We start from the raw sequence: 6655 nt of genomic DNA on the forward strand, positions 1-6655 counted from the left end.
TCCAAACACTCATTTCAAAAATTCCTCATTGCCGAAGCCCATGCCTTCAGTTGTAGCCAGTCTTCTTTGCTTTGCTAAAACTCCAATATTCGTGTGACACTCCTGGAGGCTGCTTGTTTTCTGGGTCCCCTCTGCAAGCCTTATCTGCTACTACTTTTCTTTTCTTTCTCGTGTCCTTGCCTTAGTTTTACCTTCTGAATTCTGCCTCACCCAATGAGTTATATATCCCCATACTCCATACTGCAGGAATGGAATATGAAACTGTCCAAATTCTGGGTGTTTTTTTTTTTTTATTAGCAATGAGGGAACAGTACCTTTTCCCATGAGGCAGGTTGTTGGATGAGTTCACTTATAATTGTTCCTCTTCAAGCCAGTCTGTACCAGGCTACATCTGATTACTTCATCCTGCAAGAGAGCCAAATACATAATTGAGTAGGTGTAACCACTGAGTTGCTAGGACTCCAGGGACTGGCATTTCTTTGTTTTAGGAACAAGAGAAATATTCTGTTAAAACAAAGTGCACAAAATTAACCACATAAACACTAAATATACTTCTTCCTCTTAGAAACAGAATAAGATACACTAAAATGTTTACCTTGAATTTTTTCATGTGAGAGTATTCAACAAATGGAAGTCAACAAAGATACAATTTCTTTCCATGCATCTACTCTTAAGTCAAGCACTTAGTAGCCTATTCAAAATATAAACCCAGCCTTGCCAAACGGAAGCATTTTGTCAGTTGCTAAATGGTAACTGTTTCCTCTCCTGTTCTCATAGGAGCATCTTCTTTCTCAAGCCTGACTCAAGGTTGTGGATGAACCGATCCCATTCTCAGTATTAGTGACTGGCTCAAGGATGAATGTATAATCTAAATTTTGTCTAATAAAACTCCAAGACATTTGTGTGTGTGTGTGTGTGTGTGTGTGTGTGTGTGTGTGTGTGTGTGTGTGTGTTTTAACGAACTAAAAACTTGTATGGTATAAACTTGGAGTTGGGCTTCAGTACACTATTGGCATCCATCTTATTTGAAAATGAATAAAGCCAACAAAGGAAAAGTGAGAAGGGAGGTATGCTAAAGACTTAAGGTTGTGGCCCTGTACTTTGAAAGTGAAACTTCCCTGGATGTGTCAGACAAGTAAATTACTAAGTTGACTTCTTGTCTCTCTTTTGGTTTTTGAACTAAGGTCAGTTAGAACTTTTTGAGAATGAGAATTTTCTTTGAAGTGCTAAAGGGAAAACACACAATCCAGTCTTCTCCAGAGGATCTCCCCATTGTGGAACTCTTGCTACAGCTGTAGTCCTCAGGCCATTTGTCCTTTAGTGGAAACACGATTCTCTGAGTGCATTCTATACATTCTGTTTAATTGGCTGTCTTTGTTTGTGAGGATATGCCTTACTGAGTAAACGGAGAAAACTCTCACAAACAGACAACACACATCTCTGGCCATAACACAGCAACATGGATATGTGGCTTTTATAAAATAAACACTCTCTTTAGATATTGGTTCTCAGAATGCATGATTGACTTTGCACTTCTAAAGTACGGTGATTCTCTTACTTAATTCAATCTTTCACTATTATTATTGTTATTTCACTCTCAGAAACTCAGGACTGTGATCAGATGCTTACGCAAAGATTCTAGGATGAGGATGAATTTGTCAAAAGAAAAAACAACCTCTCACCCCTGAAATAGGAACACAACATTAAAACTCCATCTGTGTCACTGTCAGGAGCCTCAGGATTGCTCAGACCAATACTCAATTGATATTATAGCTCTTATTTATCAGAGTACTTCTGGGACATTCACTGATATATGCCATTTAAAATATGCAGAATAACACTGCAGTTCACTAGTCTGATTTCTTTTATTCTATCTTTTATCTGAACAAAACGGAGTATTAAAAATATATCAAATATATAGTGCTTTTGCTACACAACAATCTATTCAAATGTCCAGTTTTTTAATAATTAGATTTTATTTCGTAGATATATTTTAATTAAATGTATATATTTATTCACTTTATATTCTGATCGCAGTTCCCTCCTTCCTCTCCTCCCAGTTCCACCAACCCAACCTCTGTGCTTCCCTTCTCCTCAGAAAAGGAGACACACACACACACACCAACCCACCCCAGCACATCAAGTCCTATCAAGACTAAATCAATCCTGTTGCACTGAGGCCAGACAAAGCAGGCCAGCTAGGGTAAAGTGATCCAAAATCAGGCAACAGAGTCATGTCAGAGACACCTCCAGCTCCAGTTGCTAGGAGACACATGTAAAAACCAAGCTGTCTATCAGTTACGTATGTGTCGGGGACCTAGGCCTAGTCCATGCATGCTCTTTTATGGGTCCTTCAGTATCTGTAATCCTCCATGTGCCTAGATTAGTTGACTCTGGTGGTCTTCTTGTAGAGCTCTTGTCCCCTCTGTGTTTTTCTATCTTTCCCCCACTCTTTCATAAGACTCCCTGAGATCCACTTAATTTTTGGCTGTAGGTCTCAGCATCTGTTTCTATCACCTACTGGATGGAGCCTCTCAGAGCACTAGGCTTCTGTCTGCAAGCATAGCGTAGTATCATTAATATTGGTAGGGGTTGCTTCTCTCCTACAGCACAGGTCGCAGATTGGGCCAGTCATTGGTTAGCCAGTCCCTCAATCTCTGCTCTGTATTTCTCCCTGCACATCTTGTAGGCAAGTTGAATTTTGGGTTGAAGGTTTTGTTGGTGAGGTGGTATTCTCCCTGCATTGGAAGGTCTACCTTGCTAAGACGTGGCCAATTCAGTCTCCATGTGCCCATATGTCTAGTTTTGTTGTTTTAATTTTATTTTATTAATTTATTCATATTACATCTCTATGGTTATCCCATCCCTTGTATCCTCCCAGTCCTCCCTCCCTCCCATTTTCCCCTTATTCCCCTCCCCTATGACTGTGACTGAGGGGGACTTCCTCTCCCTGTATATGCGCATAGGGTATCAAGTCTCTTCTTGGTAGCCTGCTATCCTTCCTCTGAGTGCCACCAGGTCTCCCCATTCAGGGGACGTGGTCAAATATGAGGCACCAGAGTATGTGTGAAAGTTAGTTTTTGATAAGTTCTTGTTAAACTGATGTAGTTTTTTTCTTTTACTTTTTTTTTTTTTTTTTTTTTTTTTTTTTTTTTATTAATTTATTCTTGTTACATCTCAATGTTTATCCCATCCCTTGTATCCTCCCATTCCTCCCCCCCCCCCATTTTCCCATTATTCCCCTCCACTATGACTGTTCCTGAGGGGGATTACGTCCCCCTATATATTCTCATAGGGTATCAAGTCTCTTCTTGGCTACTTGCTGTCCTTCCTCTGAGTGCCACCAGGTCTCCCCCTCCAGGGGACATGGTCAAATGTGAGGCACCAGAGTATGTGAGAAAGTCGTATCACACTCTCCACTCAACTGTGGAGAATATTCTGACCATTGGCTAGATCTGGGAAGGGGTTTAAAGTTTACCTCCTGTATTGTCCTTGGCTGGTGCCTTAGTTTGAGCGGGACCCCTGGGCCCAAATCTGCCTATCATATTGTTCTACTTGTAGATTTCTAGGACCCTCTGGATCCTTTTATTTTGCTGTTCTCCCATGCGTCTCTCATTTAGAGTCCCATCGTTGCATATTTGTTTTCTTGTTTATGTATGTTTGGTTGGTTTTAGGTTTTTTTCAATAAATAATGTAATTCTGGTAGGTAAGAAAGGAATGAGGACATGGAAGGATTTGGAGGATAAGTTTTTAAACCAGGAATCCTCAACATTCTTCTTTGTGATCACTGGAAATCTAAGATGGGTCCAGGAATGCAGTGGTGTCAAAGCATTAAGCCCAGTAAGAAAGACAAAACCTCATTGACAATCATATGTGAAGTCTCTGTGTTCACTCTTCTAATGTCTTATTGAATAAGCTAAGGCCCATGATTAGGCCCAAATAAGAGGAAATAATGGAACCACATTAGGCTAATGTTCTGGACAAAATGGAGTGTTTATGGTGATAGGAGGGAATGTTCTGGTTAATTTTGGAAAAAATAAAATAAAAGAGCTATTATAGGATAGAGAAATAACTCAACGAAAGATACAGACCTAAAACCTAAATAGTGTTAGTTTGATTTAAGCAAATGATATTTTATTTTTACATCCCCAAATGATTAGTTCTCAAACTGAAAGAGAGAATAGAGTAGAAATCCATCCCTCAGAGTGAGCATCTTTCTTTGGTGTCCATTTCAACTAGAGCTCCTTTCAATATAGTATACTTAATCTTTCCAATCAAATGAGAAATGCTGTGTCTAGAACATTTGTAGACACATAATCTTTAACTAATTTCTTACTGCCTTATTTTAAATATATCAGTCTGAAGACCACATATAGTCAAGAATCACATGCCTGCAATTCCTTCCATATGAATACCTACCCGCTATCCTATTGAGCTTTAGACCTCAACTTGACACCTAGACAACTAGTCTAGACTCCCCTTAGAATGAAACCTCAATTTAATGACTTCCAAGATAAAATTTGCCTGAGGGGCACATTAGAGGGGAAACTTCATTGGAAACACATATCATATGACTTCATTGTCACATGATATAGAAGGAGCCAAGCCCTGTGGGGAGCACTATTCCTTGGGCAGGTGGTGCTAGGCCAGTGTTTTTCAACCTGTAGGTTGCTACCCTATTGGGGGTCAAATGATCTTTTCACAGTTGTTGTCTAAGACCACTGGGAAACACAGTTATCTTGTGGTCTTCCCTTTCCCCAGGGGTTGCCAGCCACTGGCCTATGAGGACAAAGGGAAGAAGCAACTGATGGGATTTGGTCATCTATGAGTATAACAGAGAAGATTCTAGGAGTCAACTTCTAAGAGGCAGCTCATTTTACTGTTTTAGGGGTAAGGTATGTAAGAGTTCTTAGGAATACAGTTGGGAAGGATTTAATTGGTCATAAGACACTATCTAATTATCATACAGGCAAAGGGATATAGCAGGACTCCTGTGCTGTGCCACATAGCACCTAAAGGAGGCTCTGCACAGGGTCATTCTCTAAGCAAGGTCAGGTGTCAGTGCCTAGCGACACTCTGCAGATAAGGTCAGGCAGAGAAGAGAAAGGCCCACTGAGAAAGAGAGTCCTCCATTTGCCAAGCTCACAGAGTTCTCCAGACAAGATGGACTGCTACCTTAATAGCAGGGACTTCCTACCATATTTACATCATGATTCATAACAGTAGCAACATTATGTAGTAGCAAAGTTATGAAGTTGCAACAAAATAATTTTATGGCTGGCGGTCACCACAACACGGGGATATTTATTAAAGGGTTTCAGTATTAGGAGTGTTGAGAATCACTGTTCTGGGCTATATAATAAGGCTAGCTGTGCATAAGCTAGCCAGAAATCCAGCAGGCATCATTCATCCCTGGTTCATGCAAGACTTTGCTTGCTTTTATGCCCTGACTTCACTCAATGAGGTTGGTATAAACTATTTCCTCACCTAAAATGCTTTTGATCAGAATGTTTTAAAATACCCCTGAACACTGAAATTCACAATATTCCAGTGGAAGTAACTCCTTCAGGATTCTGGCCTTTTCCTGCTCAGGTGGACATGTGGAAGCCCCCTCAGTGGGAATTCCAGTAAAGCATTTGGAGAGTCGCAAACTTGATGTATCCATTTCACATAGGAATTTGTCTTCACAAAACTTGATCGTAAGGATAGTAAGAAACGGAAAACAATATCCATGCACAGGCAAAGAGATCTGATGCGTTCATTCCTTAGCAGTCAAAGGGCAATGGAAGCTACGCAGGTTTTCTTCCAAACTGTGAGAAAACCAAACATTTCATACCACTATTCCAAATTCAAACCAATCAAACATTGGCAGGTTTGGATTGTTTTATTTTGAGGCTTTAGCTTATCTCTATGGGATAAAAGCCTTTCCAAACTGGCTTTAACTAAAAATGTCATCCACCCCAGCTGTTCCCTGGTTAGCAGAAAGAGTGGTGACAGAAGGCTCCTCCTCATAGGCCTCTTCCATAATATCATTATCCAAATTTGCATGGCAAAGATGTGGCTGCTATTTATATGTTGATTATTACAGTTCTTCAGTTTATTTTTTCCCGGCAGAGTTGAAAATTTATATTTAGAAAAGCTGACATCATCTTTAAATATACATTATAGCTCTCGTTTGGTACAGATGAGCTGTTGAAATACATGCCACCTACTCAACTTCTCAGGGAAAAAAATGGCATAGGCGCTTCACACATGGTTATATATAAATGTCTACATTGGCATGGAAGCTACAAGATTCTGGAGGAGTCTCATGAACTCTGTTTTATGCCTTATCAGCTTGATTCTTATTTTAAAGAGATGCACAATGTGACTTAGTCTTAGAGCAGAGCTTCTGAATTCCAACTCTGCATCATTCCTATGTATTCTTGGAATAATATGTATCCATCATAAAAACTCTGCACTCATTAATTTAAAGGGTGATGATTAGTATTCATGAGCAATACTAGAATTAATGTGGGTGGTATACAGAACAGATAATAAGAGGTATGATTCATCTTTTTAGTTTATGGTCCCAACTGTGAAACATGTGCCTCTGATAAACTGTGCTGGTTGATTTTGTGGCAAATTGACTGAATCACTGGGTTTTAAGTATTTG

The sequence above is a fragment of the Acomys russatus genome, chromosome 22 (genome assembly GCF_903995435.1).
Source record: "Acomys russatus chromosome 22, mAcoRus1.1, whole genome shotgun sequence".
Classification (NCBI taxonomy): Eukaryota; Metazoa; Chordata; class Mammalia; order Rodentia; family Muridae; genus Acomys; species Acomys russatus.